Source organism: Mauremys mutica, chromosome 1 (assembly GCF_020497125.1).
Source record: "Mauremys mutica isolate MM-2020 ecotype Southern chromosome 1, ASM2049712v1, whole genome shotgun sequence".
In the NCBI taxonomy this organism is placed as follows: domain Eukaryota; kingdom Metazoa; phylum Chordata; order Testudines; family Geoemydidae; genus Mauremys; species Mauremys mutica.
The window spans coordinates 258,707,574-258,727,779 of record NC_059072.1 but is presented as its reverse complement, the minus strand read 5'-3'; the positions used below and the strand labels follow the sequence as shown (position 1 = coordinate 258,727,779).

At 41.7% G+C, this 20,206-nt stretch overlaps 1 protein-coding gene and 1 long non-coding RNA gene across 2 annotated transcripts in view; both read right to left on the bottom strand.

The window, feature by feature from the left end:
- Window positions 1-20,206, bottom strand: part of NALF1 (NALCN channel auxiliary factor 1) — an 802,045-nt gene that overhangs the window by 763,628 nt on the left and 18,211 nt on the right. The window lies entirely within an intron of this gene.
- LOC123365398 lies at window positions 2,915-9,817 on the bottom strand. The gene is made up of 3 exons (XR_006577565.1): window positions 9,696-9,817; window positions 3,909-4,027; window positions 2,915-3,122 (listed from the first exon to the last, which is right to left on the bottom strand). It is a non-coding gene; the product is annotated as an uncharacterized LOC123365398 (long non-coding RNA).

Sequence of the window (20,206 nt, the reverse complement as noted above, 5' to 3'; positions counted from 1 at the left end):
GCCCCTCCCACTCTTTTGTGCTCCCAGATGCCCCACCTTGGCATTGGTTGCTGGGGCCACTAGCATGGGTTGCCCCCCCCCCCGAGACACCTGGGGCACAATGCTGGAGGAGCAGGCACCCAGTGAGTTCCCCACTTTCCCTGGGGTGGTGCGGCTCAGGCTTTGGGCTTCAGCCCTGGGCTGACAGGCTCTGGGCATGGGGCCTCGGGCTCCAGTCCCAGGCTGCAGCTGCACAGCAGCAGGCCCCAGCGGCAGGGCTTCTAGCCCCTGTTGCCTCCCCTGGCCTGCCCTCCAGGGCTTAATTTGTCCCCAGGCTTTCCAGGGCTGAGTAAGTCTGCTGTGAAAAGTGATACTTGTATATTTGTTAATATCACTTTTCACAGCAGAGACTTACTAGCTAGCAATAAATAAATTACAATGATTTAGATGTGTATATTTATTTGTTTTTCCTAAAACTAATCAAGTATTTTAGGAAAAATACCATGAGAGTGGCCACCAGCAAGAGTTGGTGGCCTCAGAGACCAAAAATTTGTCCTGAGAACCCCTGGCCTAAACCATATACAGCTTTCCAGATCAAAGCCAACACCTTGAATTGCTTTTGGTCTCAAATACAGATTCAGTGTGGTTGGTGAAGAAGTTGTATAGTGTGCTTCATTTTGCTACTTCCATCAAGCAGATGGACAGCTGCATCAGCTGAAGCATCTACATGCCAAGTTTCCAATTATCAGCTTGGTTTAAAAAAAAAAAGCCAGTCCTATTTAGTGCATAATGATAACAATGTGCCACTCCTGGCTTGTTAGTGGGAAAGCCACACAGATGAAAGTCTCAGTACCTTGCATGGACAAAATTCCATGCTTAGAAGTTTTCCTAAACTATTTAGATGGAATGGTATCAAACCCACCAGCGCTTCACTGCTCAAGTCAGTCAGTTATCTCAAGCATATAGTGTCAATGTGGAAGAGTGTGAGTGGATGGTGGATGTGGGAGTTATCTGATAGCACCTTTGGGCAGAAGTGGCTGTCATTATCTGTGGCAGTTTTGTTGGCTAAAATCTGATAAATAGAAGAAGTGACCCCGATGAACATCAAGTTTACAAAAAGAAAAGCCTCATTCCCATCCTGAGCACCTGACCCATGAAAATGTGTAAATTGTAATGAGGGTGACATTAAAGGGCATTTGAACAGAGTGAAATCCAATAAAAATGGCTCATGGCATTTTGCCAACATCTGCTGAAAAGGTATATGTTCAAATCTGGATTATTTCTGTAGCCATTGACTAATGAATGAACCAAATTTCAAGATTCATAATCTAGCTCAACAGCAACATATACATTAAGGCCCCAATACTGCTAAAACTTATCAACTCCTTAACCTGACTTGAGTGGGACTGCTCACAATGCATAAAGTTAAACACAGTCATTTCAAGGTCTTTGGAAGTCAGTAAGTGACCTGTAAAAGGATTCTTTATATGTTAGGTGTGCATACCTATACATATCTGCATATACACACACACACGTGATTGAAAACTGAACCTAAATTCTTTGGCAAGACCTCCTAGTTCATGTTGCATTCTGATGCTGAAGTCTGTGGCAAACTGCAATTTTTGTAGTGGCTTCAAATAAATTTTGAATGGGGGGGGAGATGTTTTACTGAAGATGAATAATATACTCTATACCACATTTTATATTTATATTCTATGTGTTGTCCTGACTTACAAGTAGCAAAGCAGAGTATGGGACTTCTAGAGTGTTGATTTCTTGATCATGGGTGACAGTGACTCTGGATGTTCTTTTCTAGTCTATTCATAAAATGTACATAGTGCCTCATCATTGTCACATGGAGCAGCAAAGATAAGCACACATAATTCCACCTTCCAAACTCACTCCAGTAGAATCAATGGAGCTACAACAACGTAAAACTGGAGTAGTGCAGAGGGATATCACACCCACATTTCTAATCACGTTTAGCAAGCAGCATCACTAATCTGTCTGATTTTATGACTGAGACAAGGCGGGTGAAGTAATCTCTTATTGGACCTATCTATGAATGTTAATCTGTGCCTCATACCTCTCCTTTAGTTTTTTTCTATACTAGGAATTTTTTATTTTTTTTAAATCCCATAATTGCAAAAACAGGTTCAGTATTTGAAATGTTGGGAAACCTAAAGTTTCAGTGTTATGGCATCTAACCACCCTAGGAACAAATCTAATCAAAGAAGATGCTGAAAATGGTGTCAGCAACTGGCAGGTTGACTGCACAAAGACTTCCAACTTTGCTAACCATAGGACATTTAATTGCTATTCAAAGCAGATGCTGGTATTTCTAACTTAAACTCTTGTCTAGCTGTAGGACAGTCTTCAGGATTCTCTATCCAGACAAAAGATGCTCACACTTGACCACATATGAAAAGAATCACTGTCTGTAACACTAAAAGATTTCACAGGACAGCCAGATCCTTGGGTGGGGTACTTTTAATGATTGCACTCGGTATGTCTAAAATAGCTAGCCCACTATGATTCCTGTCATTTCATTACTGGAATAAAATAGGAGCCTCATTTTGGGCCAAGTCATGGCCTGGCTTCTGAGGCCAAGCAAGGGCATAAGGGGGCTTAAGGGTGTCAGCACCGGAGGAGAAGCCGGCTCTTTAGAGTAAATAAGGGTGCGTCCACACTGTGATTAAAAAAAAAAAAGGGGGGGACCAAGTCTCAGAGCCTGGATCAGCTGACTCTGGCTCACAGGATTTGGGCTGCAGGGCTACAAAATTGCAGTATAGATGTTCAGGCTCAGGCTGTTAAGTTTGAGAGTTAACATCACACTGCAAATATAAAGCAGCCATATGCACTATTGTTTACTGGAGCATATTGTTTCATGCAGTCAGTTCACAGACTTTCAAAAGAAAACATTTTAATGCTTGGTTCACATTTTGAGATTTATCTTCAAAACTATAAGGGCTAGAAACTTGTTTTCTTTTTTTCAATGAAAACTTAGATTCTGGAGTACAGTGCTTCTGGGTGCATTCTGCAGTAATGCTTCAGGCACAGAAAATACCATGGGTGAAATCCCAGCCCCTATGAAGTTAATGGCATTTGACTTCAGTAGGTCCAGGATTTCTGTGGCTGGGGTTCTGTGTATAAATAATGGCACAAGAACATTAATGTATAATGGTGTATATCTATCTTATTTATTCAGTCAGTTCATATAACTGACCTTTTTATGAATCTGAAGATCATTCCAGCTTCTCTTTACAACTAATAAAGATATATTCATAAGACTCTGGTTATATTGGACCAACTTCTGTTGGTGAGAGAAACAAGCTTTCGATCTTACACAGAGCTCTGCTTCAGGTCTAACAAACAGAAGCTGGCCCAATAAAAAAAATTATATATATATATATGAGAGAGAGAGAGAGAGAGAGAGAGAGAGAGAGCGCGTGCACTTCATCCACCTTTTCTTTCTATTACTAATAAAGCAGTTTGCATTGTAGTTGCAGCCCTGCTTAGAACAGAAATAATACCCAGAGTCTTATGAGTATATCTGTATCAAGACCTGAAGAAGAAGTCTGTGTAAGCTTGAGTCTCTCATCAACAGAAGGTGGCCCAGTAAAAGATATTGCCTCCTTCACTGTCTCTAATATCCTGGGATCAACTCGGCTACAGCAACACTTATTAATATTCCTTTGTAGACTTGTCTTGTGCTGTTATACAGTTTGAAACTATAAACCAGTATTTTCCAGCTCTCTTTACATTTGAGTCTTATTTTTAAAAAAGGAATGAACGACAACATTGTTTTCTTCAAGATGTTTCAGTTTTCTTAACTCTGCCACAGACACGTGCTCTCCCAGTTTCTTGTGAAATCTGCCTAAACCAGCCACAACTTTACTAAAAGAACCACATAGTCTTTACAAAATCACCTTTAGAGATGTGAGGGCTGACCTAAAGTTCTTCCCCTTGAATAACAGAAGTTCTTATGATCCTGACACATCGCCGCAGTCCAGGGCATAGATCTACCTGCAGTGGCACAGCAAAAAGACTAGGAAAATATAAATATTCATGAAACTTGCATTAAAGACACCCAAAAACAGCTAAGCTTAGTGCAATGCCAGCCCCATTCCACTGTAGCCAACTCTCCTACTATCTGGTGGTTTTCTGAAAGCCCCAACTCCTGGAGTCATGTTATTAGGATCAAATCTCAGTTTCTCTTTTTTTTAAAAAGTACATTTCAACATAGGTGCCAACTTTCCCTGGCACTGGTGGGTGCTTGCTCATCACCCCCTCCCCCAGCCCCGCCCCAACTCCATTCATTCCAACCCCTTCCCCAAAGTCCCCACCTCAACTCTGCCCCATCCCTGCCCCTATTGGACCCCTTCCCCAAATCCCTGCCTCTTCCCCGAGGACACTGTGTTCCCTCTCCTCCCCGCTCCCTCCCAGCTGTGTGAAATAGCTGTTTTGCAATGCAAGCGCTGGGAGCCAGGGAGAAAAAGCGGGCACATGACATGCTCAAAGGAGCATGGGAGGCGGAGCAGAGGCAAGCTGGTGGGGGGGGCAGGAAGCTACTGGTGGGTGCTCAGCACCCACCATTTTTCCCCCAGGGGTGCTCCAGCCCCAGAGCACCCACGGAGTTGGCGTCTATGCATTTCTAGTCCTTATATTTGCTAAGGAATGCTGGAAAATTTGAAGCCTGAAACCTCAAAAACCAGAAAGCAAATGGGGAGGGGGGAAACAAACCAAAACAAAAAAATCAGAATTCTTTTAAAAATCTCATTTTGGGAGCCTAACTCACGGTTTTTGAACACCAAGAATTGGCAATAGAATCATAGGACTGGAAGGGACCTTGAGAGGTTATCTAGTCCAGTCCCCTGCACTCATGGCAGAACTAAATATTATCTAGACTATTCCTGATAGGTGTTTGTCTAACCTGCTCTTAAAAAAAAAAAAAAAACATCTCCAATGATGGAGATTCCACAATCTCCCTAGGTAATTTATTCCAGATCTTAACCACCCTGACAGTTAGCAAGTTTTTCCCAATGTCCAACCTAAACCTCCCTTGCTGCAATTTAAGCCCATTGCTTCTTGTCCTATCCTCAGAAGTTAAGAAAAAGAATTTTTCTCCCTCCTCCTTGTAACTTTAACATCAGCTGTGTACAGTACGCCAGTAGTGGCAGCCACTTCTTACCAGTATGCTGTACCGGCCCATACCGGCTCACTTTCACCCGACAATGCTGCAGTTGAGGCCTAATCAGAGCAGAGCAGAGCGGAAGAATTACTTCTTGTCTTGCTTACAGCACTCCTGCTAATACACCTCAGACTGATATTCACCTTTTTTTGCAACAGCGTTACACTGTTGACTCATATTTAGCTTGTGCTCCACTAAGACCACCAGATCCCTGTCCGCAGTACTCCTTCCTAGGCAGTAATTTCCCATTTTGTATGTGTGCAACTGATTGTTCCTTCTTAGATGGAGTACTTTGCATTTGTCCATATTGAATTTCATCCTATTTACTTCAGACCATGTCATAGGTCTTCTCCCCCACTTGGAGCTTTTGGGTTCCAAGATGGGGACCTGCTTGGACTCCTCTAAACTAAAATCCTAGTTTAGATCTGGTTCTCGCTGCCACCAGTCAGTTTTTAAGTGTCTGACACACTCCCTGTTCCCCCAAAACTTCCCCTGGGGAACCCAGATTCAAACCCCTTGAATCTCACCAGAGAGAGAGAGAAACAGCCAGTTCCCCTCCCCCCCCCTCCCTCTCTCCAGCCTGCTCCGGAGAGATTACACACCGAGTCAAATCCTTGACTCACACAAAGAGGGACTCACCTCCCCCTCCCCTTCCCTTGAAATGCAACCAAGAGAAGAATCAATCAAGTCCTAAAAAGAAGAGTTTATTAAAAGAACAAAAGAAAGTACACTCTCTCTGTAATACCAGGATGGAACAATACACAGAGTCTAACCTATAAACCTAGAGAATTCCCCCTCCCCCTTTCTTTCTCAGTAAAAGCAAAGTAACAGCAATCAGGAATAAAGAATTTATCCAGCAAACACACAATTGCAAATGTAGAAATAAACTTATAATACTAGTACACCTTTCTAATACTCACTAGACTGAATAGATGAAAAATACTGCAGAAACCTGGGAGGACTTGATTAAGATGTCTGGACTCCCTTAGCTCCAAAGAGAGACTCTCCTCAAAACAAAGAGCACAGAAAAAAAAACTTCCCTCTACAGAGATTTGAAATTATCTTGTCCCTGATTGGTCCTCTGGTCAGGTGTTCATCAGGTACTGCTTGTTAACCCTTTACAGGTAAAAGAGACCTTAACCCTTAACTAACTGTTTATGACAGACCATGTCTCCAATTTGTCCAGATCATTTTGAATTTTAATCCTACCCTCTAAAGCACTTACAACCCCTCCCAGCTTGGTATCATCTGCAATTATCTAAATCATTGTGAAAGATCCTTGGTCCTGCTAGTGAAGGCAGGGGGCTGGACTCGATGACCTTTCAAGGTCCCTTCCAGTTCTAGGAGATATACCTATTAAGATATTGAACAGAACTGGATGCAGAACTGATCCTAGCGGGAACCCACTTGTTATGTCCTTCCAGCATGACTGTGACCCACTGATAACTTCTCCCTGGGAATGGTTTTCCAACCAGTTTCGCACTCACCTTATAGTAGCTCCATCTAAGTTGCATTTCTCTAGTTTATGAAAAGGTCATGTGAGACAGTATCAAAAGCTTTACTAACGTCAAGCTATACCATGTCTACCACTTCCCCCTATCCACAAGACTTGTTACCCTGTCAAAGAAAGCTATCAGGTTGGTTTAATGTGATTTATTCTTGACAAATCCATGCTGACCATTACTTATCACATTATCATCTTCTAGATGTTTGCAAATTGATTATTTGCTCCATTATCTTTCCAGGTACAGAAGTTAAGATGACTGGTCTGTAATTCCCTGGCTGTCCTTATTTCCCTTTTATTCCTCATATTATAGATGGGCACTATATTTGCCCTTTTCCAGTCTTCTGGAATCTCTCCTATTCTGTTCTCCATTCTGTTCTCCACCTATTTTTGGAAATCAAATACAACCCCAGTATCTCCAATGCTACATCCATGACACGAGGTAGACCGACAGGAAAATTCCTCAAGCTCAGAGCTGGAGCAAGAGGACAGACTCCCAACCTGTGTTTATATGGCTACCAGGACAAGCTAATAGGAATAACCTACTTCCTTCAGTTGCCATTGTGATGAACAATAACTAGATAGAAAACCTCAAACTCACTGTTTCAGCCCAGTCCCCTTCTTTATTAGCTTCTCCTTCATCTACAGCAAATATACATTTGGGTATCCCTGTTGTAATGATGGTTTATGACTGAGACCTCTCCCCCCTCCTTCATGAGCCACTGGGACACAGGGGATCAAAGAAGTTTCTGCTTCCTTTATTTCCCTCCTTCCTTCCCTCCCTAAGCCCCAGGCAATCCCTGATGAAGATTTGGCCTAGTCTTTCATCTATCAAATACAATAAAAGTCTCTCGTAACATCTTCCACTATCTCGGAATTGTGTGAATAGTAAAAGTTATGATGATTTTGGAGCCAAAACTGTACTCAGTGCTGTAATGCTTAGAAATAATTTTGAAATTACACCAGCTACATTGTCTCAGTGATGGTCAAAGTTCCACTGAAGTACAGACCGCTGTTAAAGATAAATTTGTTAAGTTCAGCCTCCAAGCTAATCCATGGATGATGCATTGGAACAAAACTATTTGTTACCATTTGCTAATGAGAAGTAGTACATATATCTAGAATGATTCAGCTCATTAGATCCCCTGATCCTTGTTTCTGCATGGAAAGTAATTTGAAGCTGCATCGCTTTTGTTTTTCAGTAAATCCAATGTCTTGGGATGTCCCCCCAACCCCATTGTAATATTTTTCTGGTTTTTTACATTGTGGGGCAGGGAGGAAGAATGCAGCCCCTTCTCCCTTCAAGTTCAGTCCAGCCAAGTTGAAGGAGGGCTGTGTAAGGCCTCCAGAGGAGCAAAACTAACACCTCTCATTCAGAGAACCTGTGCAGAGAAACTCCCATTCTCCATGTTTATCCTTCCTGAAGGGCCATCTTTTTCTCCACGGTGCACAAGGATTTGGGGAAATCAAGCAACAGGGAGGTGGCCAGGGCATCTGTGACACTGAAGACCTACAGACCAAATTCCCCCATGGATGCAGAACAGAAGGGCTGCGGTTGCTACTGCTGTCCTGAGGTCTAAGCCATGGTAAAGGAGTGTCTCTCCTAGTGTTCTGTAGCCTGGGAGGGAAACTTTCAATCTCTTCAAATCCAGAGAATCCCTGAATAAAACCCATTTATTCAGATACATAAATCAGTTGCAGGCTAACCACCTGTAAACATGTTGGATGCCCCCGTGCACCTTCGCACAGCTGGAGTGCCTCTGCCCTGCTCTTCTCTTTGTTCTCCTTGACACAGACTCCACATATTTGCTCATTCTGTCACCACCCTGTGACACAGGGACTTATTTGTGGTTCACTACTCCGTATCAGCAACTCTTGCCTGGCCTGACATCCTTACTACACCTAACACACTGTTGTCACAATGTATATGCCAACTTTGGGGTATATCATCATTGGAAAACTTTTAACTCACTGATCATTAATATTCTTGCATGATGCATGTATATGAAGGATTATGATATATGATAAAATTATGTCTTAAATGTGTTTTGCAAACAATGCAGACACCCGGTGTGTCCTAGACAAAGGAACATGTTTGTTTGTCTGACCAGCCAGGTGGTCAGGCAGAGACAATGAAGGCATATTTACATAACAGGTAAACAAAGACATCAACCTAGTGAGTGGCACATATAGCCTCTTGTGGCGGTCTGCACTTCAATAGATAAGTAATTGAATCAATGGATTGTATACACTATTACTATATTATAAAAGTATATCAAGTAAAGTATGAAAGCCTGTGACACAATGGTGATTAACATCATTTTGAAATGTAAGTATTAACAGTACATAAGGAAGTATGGCTACTTAATGATACTATGCTTTAAAATCTGTGACCAAACAAACACAGAAGAGAAAGGTTTTCTCCCAAACAGAAGAGAAGGTAGCATTGTGTGGAATCAGAAGAGTAGAAGCTACATTTACATATGAATCAGCAGGGGAATGGGAAATCCCCAGGATAGGAAGAACAGTACCAAATCATCCTGCATCTTGAGAATGGGTCAATGAACTCTGAGAAGAATAAGGGGATTAGGTTATCTTTTACATAAATGTACCTTCATTGTCTCTGCCTGACAACCAGGCTGGCCAGAGACACAAATACACATTCCTTTGTCTAGGGCAAACTGTGCTTATACCAAACAAACATGATTCTAGCACATATCCATAACTTTTTGTACACACTCCATATATACACACAAATTTTATTAATCAATGAGTTATTAGTTTTCCAATGATATCTTACATGTTACCTTCTGGGTATATATATCATGACAACAGTGAGTATAGTGTGTTAGATATAGTGAATATGTCAGGCCTGACACAAGCTGCTGATACACAGTAGTGATGAAACACAAATGGGCCTCTGTGTCACATACACTTACTGGAGTCTGGGTTTATTCAGACAAAACAAACTCAGAAGTAAAACTCAAGGTCCCAAAATCTGGCCCCAAGCATGGTTCTTACCTCAAAGTCTGAGTGAGCAAAAGGATTTCTTCACAGAGACTTCTGTCAGTTCCAAGGAAGTAATCCAGTTTGAGATCAGCTTGCAGCTACTCTGCTCAAAGCTGATTCCCTCACAGATTTCCCAGAGCCAGCTCCCTCTTAAAGACCTGCTTCAGTTCTCTTGAGGAACCAGCTGCTTGCAGTTCCCTCCAGGTGTCTCTAGTTGGCTCATTTAGCAAACCTGCTCCAGACTACAGGCATCTCCCTCACTTCCTCTGCTCTCTCACAGGGCCCAATATTTTTCGACCCACTTTCACTGAGTGGGACTAGTGGCTTCAATTACAGTTGCAAGTGTTCAGTATCTCTCACGGTGAAGTCCTAATTGCATAAGTATTTTGTGGAACACTGTGATGCTTCGCAGGGGTATCCAGGATTGGGAGGCATCATGCTACTACCTGCCCTTAGCCTCTGGCAATGCGACCACTTCTTCCAGGTCTCCATAGTCCTTGCTTTCTCTGTACAGCTTAGCGACAGGCACACATCAACCACTGAGTCCTCCAAGTGTCCCTCTGGAGTGACCAGCCCCTGTTCCATGCGAACACTCACAGAACTCTCATATTTGCTACTCCCAAAGGAGTAGTACACACCAGCTTACAAGGTTCAACATAAGCAGTATAGAGTCTCCCATTTTCAGCTACAGTGATGCTTTTAAATATGACAGAATGTAAAATCATATTGTGTACTCTTAACTGACTGGTTGCCCAGTACTAGCCCAGCATAACAGAGTCATGCATATTAGAGACCATTTCTGCCATCCATACCCAACTAAAACTCCTACTGACGTCAAAGGGTGTTTTGTCTGAGCATGGGCTGTGGGATTTGGCCCTAGAGATGGAAATGATCTGTCAACAATCCTTGCCTGAAAAAAATAAACAAGCCAAGAGTAGATGGCTGTACTTCCTAAGCAAGCTTTTCTTCTGTTTAGAGATGACAGGTCTAAGAAACAAATTCGAAAGAGATAAAGCAAAACCTAACATTCTAATAGATCCATATTATGTCTCTTAGACATTGAAATAAATGTATCTGATCCCCAATAGCTGTGACACTACTAGAAGTCCATGGCATATTTGATTCCCAAAGTTAATAGGCAACTGTAGTTTGTAATATGCCCTCTACATAATACCTTTTTATTTAGCTTCATTAAAGGTACCTAGGTTTTTAACTTAACATTTTGTGTAGATTTCCTCCCTAAGAGATGTCAGGAGCTCAATTCTGTGGATAGAATATTACAGGTATTAGACACAAGAAGCCTCATGCTGTAGAAGGCCTATATTTACTGTAATGGCCTGTCAAATTTTCTATTTAAGAATGTTTTGAGAGCTTTGTAACCTTTCTATTTTAATGTGAATTGGGTTGTAACTTTTCATACAGATTCTCAATCTACATGCAATTTTAGTGTTCTCAGTGCAAAACAGTTTATCCACTTCTCAAGTAGAAACACATGGAAATGTAACCATATTCAGGATTAAAAAACTAGTAAAAATAGGTGGGTTTTGAAAGTGACAGGTTTTTAAAAACAGCTAATTCTCAGGGAGGTGATTAATTTGCCCTCATGCACACATTCGGCTTATCTTATTTTTAATGGTAGCTGTGTATGCACACCGGAAAAATAATTTTGAAAAGTAGCTTTTGTGTATAAAGTTTTGAATAACTTAATGGGTGAGATTTAACTCTCTTCCCCCATTTTCCCATAAAACCTGTGTAATCTAAGTTTGTGAAAGACACTCCACAGAGTAAACAGTGAGGAGAACATGGAAGCCGGCTCTATCATGAGTAAGATATTTTGAATAAGGTTCTCTGGCCCAAAATATGTAGATAAAGATCAGCTATGAAGAAGCTGAGTTCAGCACAGCTCCGGGACAGGACTGCAAAAATGCTATCTTTGCAGCCCCTGATCTTGCAACACCAGCAAAACTGAGAATATTGTAAGGACTGCTATAATTTACTCTGTCTTCCTATAGCCCCAATGGACCATTTCAGTGGCCAGGAATTGCCAGTCAAGTTAGGCAGGAGAAATTTGTGGCAAATGCTGGAATTTCAAAAATATTTGAAACCATTTTTTAAAAAAATTCTTATAAAACAAGATTCCAAAATAAATTTGGTTCTGATTTTGACCTTTTTAAACTTATAAACATACGTGTATATTTCAGAATTTTGTTTTGATAAGTCATTTTGAAATGAAAATCAAAATATTCCATTCCAAATTTGTCAAAACAGGACTTTCTGACATTAGCAAAATGCTTTGTTTAGGGTTTTTGCTAAACAAAATTTAGTTAAAATCAACATGCAGTGTGTGCTGAGACCCTGAAATGGATGGTCCTTTGATGGTGTTGATTATGAGGTAAAAGTTACTTTGCTGATGTATTTTAAAACACAGACTTCTGTATGCTAAAATACAACATCAAAGCATTGGTGCCCAGTGCTGTGCATCATCCAAATATGACAGTATTTTGGAAGCTGTTTCATAATAGTAGTTGCTGAGGTTTTATAATACAGCATATACAGTAGAGATAGATGGTAAGTGATAGACTGTCTCACTAAGGAAAAAGAAGAAAAACACATGAATAAAGCCCTGCAAATCCACGGATATCTGCTTTATATCTGCAGACCATTTTTGCGGATCGGATGTGGATACAAATTTTGTATCCATGCAGGACTCTACACATTAACTGATTTTGTGGGAAGAGAAGGAAAATTAGTTCAGAAATACAGGCATTTTACTGTTAGGTGGTTGAGTCGGCCTTCAAAAAGTAGTACTTTAGGAAGAAGAATGAGTTTCATTTAATCCAAACAGTTATCCATTATCACTATACATAGCAGTGGGCACAAGCATGCCCTATAATGCCAGTCATCAAGCCATATCAAACCTTTTACCAGCACTTCTATCAATCTGCCTATCTTACTAAAAAGATAGCAGATGCACTGTATAACATACTGGCTAAGTCTCTATCTATGTCAGGGCTGGCTCTAGGCACCAGCAAACCAAGCACGTGCTTGGGGCGGCACATTTTCAGGGACAACATTCCGGCCATCTTTTTTTTTTTTTTTTTGCTTCTGGTGGCAAAAGCCTAGAGCCGGCGGGAGGGGGGTACCCTGGGGCTGCTGTGGTTCGCGCCGCGGGGGAGCAGCGCCCGCACGTTGTGGCTGGGCCAGGCAGGCTCCAAGCGGGGGACACTCAGGCTGGGGGCCGCCCCACAGGGCACACAGAGCCGCCTGCAGGTGCCGCAAGGCAGCCGCCCCCCAGCGCCGCAGCCGGGGCTGGGCAAAGCTGCCCGAGCCACCCAGGGAGTGTGGCAGGGCGGCCAGAAGCAGCAGCAGCAGCGGGGCCATAGAGGGCGGGGCACAGCTGTGCGGGGCCCACGTCCCGCTCTCCGGGGCTCCGCTCCCTCTGGGGCTACCCTGCCCCGGCTCCTCAGCCCCCTGCCGGGGCAGCCCCCCAGCTCTGCCCTCCTGGGTCCAGGCCAGTCCTGGAGGCGGGAGCCTCGGCTGGAGGGACCCTGGGCTGAGGCGCGTCCTGGGAGCCCCACTGCTTACCCCGACCCTGCTAGCACTGGACCGGCTGGAGGCAAGGGGGGAGTGGGAAGAGTCAGAATTGGTGTGGGGGGAGCCCAGGGCTGGGACAGCGGGGAGGGGGGAGAAAGAGAGAGCCCCAGGGCTGGGCGGCAAGGGGTGCAGGTGTGGGAGGGCACTGGTAGGGGAGGGGTGAGAGCCCAGGACTGGGGTGGGGGGCAGCCACACATTTTTTTGCTTGGGGCAGCAAAAAACCTAGAGCCGGCCCTGATCTATGTACTGCCAAACTCAATTAGACAGAATATTATATAAGACAAGTTAAAGTGTGTGTGTGATGTCAGTTTCTAGTGACTGGTTTACAAGCCTTAATACCACTGACAGCTGATGAAGATTTAGCTCAAGTATCTTGGGGTTGTGCTTTCGGAGCAGAACCCACACTGCCTGCTGTGACATGTAGCTGGAAGTTGTGCTGTCTGTATGCATGTGTCTCTGGATGTTGCACCTCTTGTCAGTCAGTGAAAGGAAGGACTGTGTAAACCCAGAGTGCTTCTTCTCACAGATTGACTGGGGTGCTACACTCAACAAAAATAGTAGATCAGTGACAGAGTATAGCCTATTGGTATTAGGGGCAATGACATGACCTCAGGCTATCTTCATCATTTAAAATGTTGTATTTGAAAATATATGGAGGTTAGTATGGATTTCTGGACTGTTCAGCATGGTGGTCAGTAGCTGTTGTAAAAATATCTACAATTATTATTTGAGACTTTTAGAAACATCATTCAAAACTTTCAAATTTCTGCCCCTAATATTAGCCACCTAATCCATATTTAGGTTTCTCAATAAATGTGGCCTGATTTTCAGAAGTGAGCACATTCAGTTCCCATTAACTACGTGGGTTTGAATACATTAAAAAAGTTATTTTTTTTCCTTAGCACAAGAACTCTGCCCTCAGATAGACACACGAGGCTTCATACAAGTCAACATGAGGCATTCATATGTGCCCAAGAGCAGAATTTGGCCTTTAAGCAACATTATACCCTAGGGCCAGATCCTCAGCTTGGTATAAACTGACATAATCCATTGATGTCAATGGTGACTGCAGGTGCTCACCACCTCTGACTTCCACAGAGATACACTAGTTTAAAATCAAGCTGAGGATCTGCCTCTCAGTATTTTTGCTGAAATGTGCTTTTAGGAAGTAGCATGGGCCAAATCTAGCTCGGAATGAAGCAGGAGCAGCTACTCTGCAATCCATGGAGCTGCACTTGCTTACACCAGGGCAAGAGCTGCCCTTATTTGTATAAAATTATCTTTAGAACATTTGTCAACTTGAGGACAATGACTTAGCTAGAAAACTATTGTTTCATCTGCTATGGAATCTGAGAACTTTTTAGACTGAAAAGAGCAGTTTTATTACCATCATACTCTATTCTTTTACATGTCTAGAAATGTTGTTGGAATGGGAACACCTGGATTTAAAGTGGTTTGTTTCATTCTGTTTCCTTCAGGATATGGGCAGTATATTTTAAGAGGAGGGGACAGTTTTATTATTAAGGCTATTACTGGAGAGTAGATCTCCAGAGAAAGAGCTTGATTGTGCCCTTTGAGGCCACACAAGGGGGAGATTGTATGCTAGAAACCCCTCTTCCACTTTACTGTCTTATATTCTCCTCCCCACTTACCTCTGTTAAATCAATTTGAGGAGCACAAACATTGCTCCATGACAGTAACCCTGCAAGTGCACATGACTTGGATGGGAGCTGAGAATGGAAGAGAAAGGAGACAATAATCCCGCTCCCTCTGCAACACCACTATTAGTGAGTGGAGTGTACATTGTACCCCTCTAACGTGTGTCATAGCTGCAACATACACATTAGTTACTGAAAGCCCCAGGAGACGGTATTACAGAGTGAAATAAAATTTTCCATAGATCTCTTGCTTCAGTGTACATACATACATTTTATAAGTTTCAAACTTTTTAATCTTTAGTGGTTTAAAGCATTCTGCACAGTGCACACACTGAGATCAGGCACTGAAATGAGAATTAACTAAAGACAAACTAATCTGTGCTGCTGTGGTGCTTCATGGAAGCTGTATTTTATGTGCCTCATGCCCTATTATCCTTTATTGTCTAGACTACCTGGCTGTACTGCATCTCTTATGATGCATTATAGTATCCCCTCTAGATGAACTGATGCAATGCAACATGGGAGTTACATAGCCATGAAGCATCATGGGAAATGTACTCATGGCTCATAAAGGAGAATAGGGCACGAGGCACATAAAATACAACTCTCATGAAGCATCACAGATTACAGACACAACCCGGTAGCTCAGGGAGACACAGATTATTTCAGTTCATATAATATTTTGATTCAGGAATGTTGAAATGTCCCATTCCAATCAAAAATTCAAAACAAAATGTTTTAGCATTTCCCAATGGAAATGTTTTGGTCTTTCCGTTCTGTGAAAAATGTCAGTATTTTAACATTTTGTCCCAATTTGGGATGAAAAATATTTTTGAAATACTGGAATACCCTCCCCCCCGACAGAATTTTTGTGCTACAGTAATTTTACATCACAAAATCTCAAGCAGAGAGAAAACCCAAACAGAGTAAAGCACTGATAGAATGAACACAAAGGAGTTTGGCCTGAGTGGGTATTCAGCACTGATGATGAGTAGGCTGCTTGATTACTTATCAGTTTAAAGTAAACAAAAACCCATTAAATAAACTACAAATATCTTAGGGCTGGTCTTCACTACGGGCAGCAGGGATCGATGTAGCAGATCTAGTGAAGACCCACTAAATCAATGGTAGAGGGTTCTCTGGTTGACCCCCATACTCCAGCTCTCCGAGAAGAGCAAGGGAAGTCGACTGGAGAGCGTCTCTCATCTACACAGCGCAGTGAAGACACTGGGGTTAGTCGACCTAAGTTATGTCTACTCTAGCTATGTATTCACGTAGCTAGAGTAGCATAATTTAGGTCAACTTACCCCCGTAGTGAAAACCAGCCCTTAGCCTCTAACTTAAAGATAAAACCTAGTACAGCCTAGCCACCAGTCACAGAGTAAAAAGTCCTATTTAAGTATGGAGGTAGAATACCAAAAGCAGTTTCATCTGAGTGGAAGGCTGCCCAGTTTATTTCCCTAATTATCAAGTGGTTAATATATGCACTTGGCACCGGTAACTTAAGGCCATCCTCAAGGATAAACTATGGTGGGTAACATATAAAAAGGGGAGTAAGAGGGCTAAGAGGAATATGATGAGTGAATAGCCAAAGCTATAAAAAACTTTTTAAATATATCAGAAATATGAACCTGCAAGAGAATTGGTGGCTCCCTTAGTCTGCCAGGGAGTAAAAGGAACATAAGGATATTGCGCAGAATCAGAATGATTTATTTACATTGCTCTTCACCACAGAGAATGCTGGAGAGATACCTATTCTTTTCAAGTAATAAATTTAAGGTACATTCAAAGATTCAAGTGTCAGAAGAGGAACGTATTGATAAATTAAAGATCAACACATCCCTAAGACAGGATGCCATTTATCCAAGAATTCTAAAGCAATTTAAGAACAATAATAAAACAAAACCATTTAATTTCTCATTAAAATCAGTTACCATCCTAAGGCCTGAAAGAGAACAACTGTTGTATTTATCTTTTAAACAAGTGGTGTGTTCGGGAAGGTGGAATCCTGACTTGCAAACCAGTAAGCTGTATATCAGTACCAGATAAAGTGGTTGAAGCAATAATTAAAAATAGAATTCTGAAACACCTAGATGAACATGATAAGACAGAAACAAAGCACTATGGCTTGTGTGCCTCACTAACATATTTGAATTCTTTGATCATATCATAGAATCATAGGACTGGAAGGGACATAGAGAGGTAATCTAGTCTAGTCCCCTGCACTCATGGCAGGACTAAGTTTTATCTAGACCATCCCTGACACGTGTTTGTCTAACCTGCTCTTAAAAGTCTCCAATGATGGAGATTCCACAACATCCCTAGGCAATGTATTCCAGTGAGAAACTACCCTGACAGTTAGGAATTTTTTCCTAATCTCCAACCTAAATCACCCTTGCTGCAATTTAAGCCCATTGCTTCTTGCCCTATTCTCAGAGGTTAAGGGGAACATTTTTTCTCCCTCCTTTTAATGGCCTTTTATGTACTTGGAAACTGTTATCATTTTCCCTCTCAGTCTTCTCTTCTGCAGACTAAACAAAACCCAATTTTTCTCATAGGTCATGTTTTCTAGACCTTTAATCATTTTTGTTTCTCTTCTCTGGACTTTCTCCAATTTGTCTACATCTGCCCTGAAATGTGGTGCCTGGAGCTGAGGCCTAATTAACACGGAGTAGAATGGAAGAATTACTTTCTGCTTCTTGCTTACAACACTCCTGCTAATACATCCAAGAATGATGTTTTTGCTTTTTTTGCAGCAGTGGGAATGGGATGGAAAAGAATACTGATGATATTACAGTTTCATTATATAAATCAATAATATGTTCTCACCTGTAATACAGTATTCAGCTGTAGACAAACTATCTTAAGAAACAGAGGAGGTTCAGAGACCAGTGACAGACCACATGCCACAACCTTATCTCTGCCCCCCAGGGATGATTATTTTCAATCAACCCTTATATCAATCTATCCTCACCTAGCACAACACACTACTGCCCTGACATCCATAACTAATAGTGATAGGAGAGGGTTAAAGGGCTGTGGGGAGAATGGAAGGTTGAGGTTGTTAGAGAACTCTGCAATGAACAGTGTTAGTCAAATATACATACTAAATGTTAGAGAAGTGAATATTATGTATGGTATTATATGAAAATATAAAATAATTTTGCTTCTTGTAGGTCCTTGCAGACGCAGCATTTCAGAATTTAGATGAAACAGCTTCAGAATTGTGTAAACCATGAAACTGGTTTGTGCATCTTATATGTAATACTTTTGGTCTGTGCAAATAGCATGGTGAAGCAGAGTGTCAAGAGGGACCTGTTAGCTCCAGGTGCAGCCCCCAACAAAACAAGCTAACAAGCAAAAACTCAAGGACAAAACAACAGACCAGCAAGAAGAATACCAATTATTGTAAGATAACAACTGGGTGGAGTCAGGGGGCATAACGGAAGTAGACAGATAAAAATATGTTTTAGCAGTATAAGCAAAAATATATTTGTACAGGTTAGTTGTTGTGATTTAATCATGTGATTATTTTAATTAGGGGTTTAGAATAGATAGGTACACATTTGAGGTAACCTGTAAGCTGAGACAGTGCAAAGTTATGGAACAGGGGATAAAAGATAGGTGATTGACACTAAGAGAGAGTGGAGAAGACACAAGGGCAAACCTAACAGAGACCAGAGATTTGAAAAGAATTACCTTGTCCCCTAGGAAAGCAACTTTATCATTTACTTTTCTCACCTTTGTTTTTGCATGTATATGCAATTCATAAATAACAGCATTGTCTTAAAATGTGCACGATGAAGGCTAAAAGAAACTGTTTAAGCTTAAATTGAATTGGATCTCTTTTTTCATCCAACAAGGTGAATGGTAGTTTTAATAATGGGAAGTAGTTTTGCATATGGGTGAAGGAGAAGAGGGTGTGTACTGTGAAGTCATTTAACTGGCCATTTCCTTGCTTTTGCTGGTTTGTGTCAAGTACGTCATATGAGGAGCAACACTAATAACTTCACAACAAAGATTTTTGTACATTAATTTCCTAGTGGTTTAGAGTTCCTAAGATAGGGGCTGGTGTCGTGCAACTGTTAAGTGTATGTCAACACTGCAATAAAAGGTGTGATTTGCAGCTTGGGTAGACATACATGTGCTAGCTTAAATCTAGTTAGCACGCTTAAAATAGCAATGAAGATACAGCTATTCAGAGTGGGCTGTACAAGCACACCAGGGACCCATGGTACATACATTGCTAGCCGACGCCGAAGCCCATGATGTCACATCTTCCCTTCTATTTTAAGGGTGCTAGCTAAATTAAATCTAGCACAGGTAAGCCCACCCAAGCTGCAAAACACACCTTCAACTGCATTGCAAACATAAGGTTAGTGTAACTGCTAATAGAGAAAGCTTTATGCACCAGCAGCTGCTGCACATGAACCCTATGTGACAGGAGCTGAAGCTGCCCATAAACTCATGTGGCAGCAGCTGCCTATAAGACCCTTTTCAGATATGCACAGAAGCCACAAATAAATTCTTCTCCATTATGCATAGAAGCTGCACACAAATATCCGTTTGTGTCAACAGCTGTCAATGAGTGGCACCAAGTGTGTGTGCAGTGACACAAACAGCAAAGAAGGTTTATGCACAGCTGCACATAAACTTTCTCTAACAGTTGGTGCATAAACTTTTGCTTATGGTGTATAATGGACAAAAATAACCCGAAATCCAACGTTTTTAAAATTACCATAAAAGTTATACCTCTCTACCAAATTTTGTGTAGGTTACAATAGGTTTTTTTCAGATACCCATCAACAATGGATTATAAAGCTACCAAAGAACAATTCCAGCCAGAGCCACATTAAGAATTACAAAGAGAAACAAAACCAAAACTTCAAAGGGCCTACAAACCAGCTCTGTGTGAATTTTCTCACTGAAAGACAATGGGCTTTTAGAGAAAAAAAAAGATTTATATTCCATTTTAAGTTCATTTTCAAATGTTACCCTAACAATAGAGTCCCTACCACAGCTCCTCCATAATGAGCACTCACAGTTATAAAATAATATATAGAGAAAAGATATGTCCCCGAGCATGAATGTTTATATGCCAACCACTGCCTAGTGTGAGTTAGGAAGAAACATTCTCCATTGGCAAAGTGTTTCACAACTGTCTGGTACACAGTTTATTTCACCTCCCTCCATTCATTGCCAGAGACAGGATACTGAACTGGATGGCTCACTGGGCTGGTCCAGTATGTCAATTCCTATATTTCTGCAGAT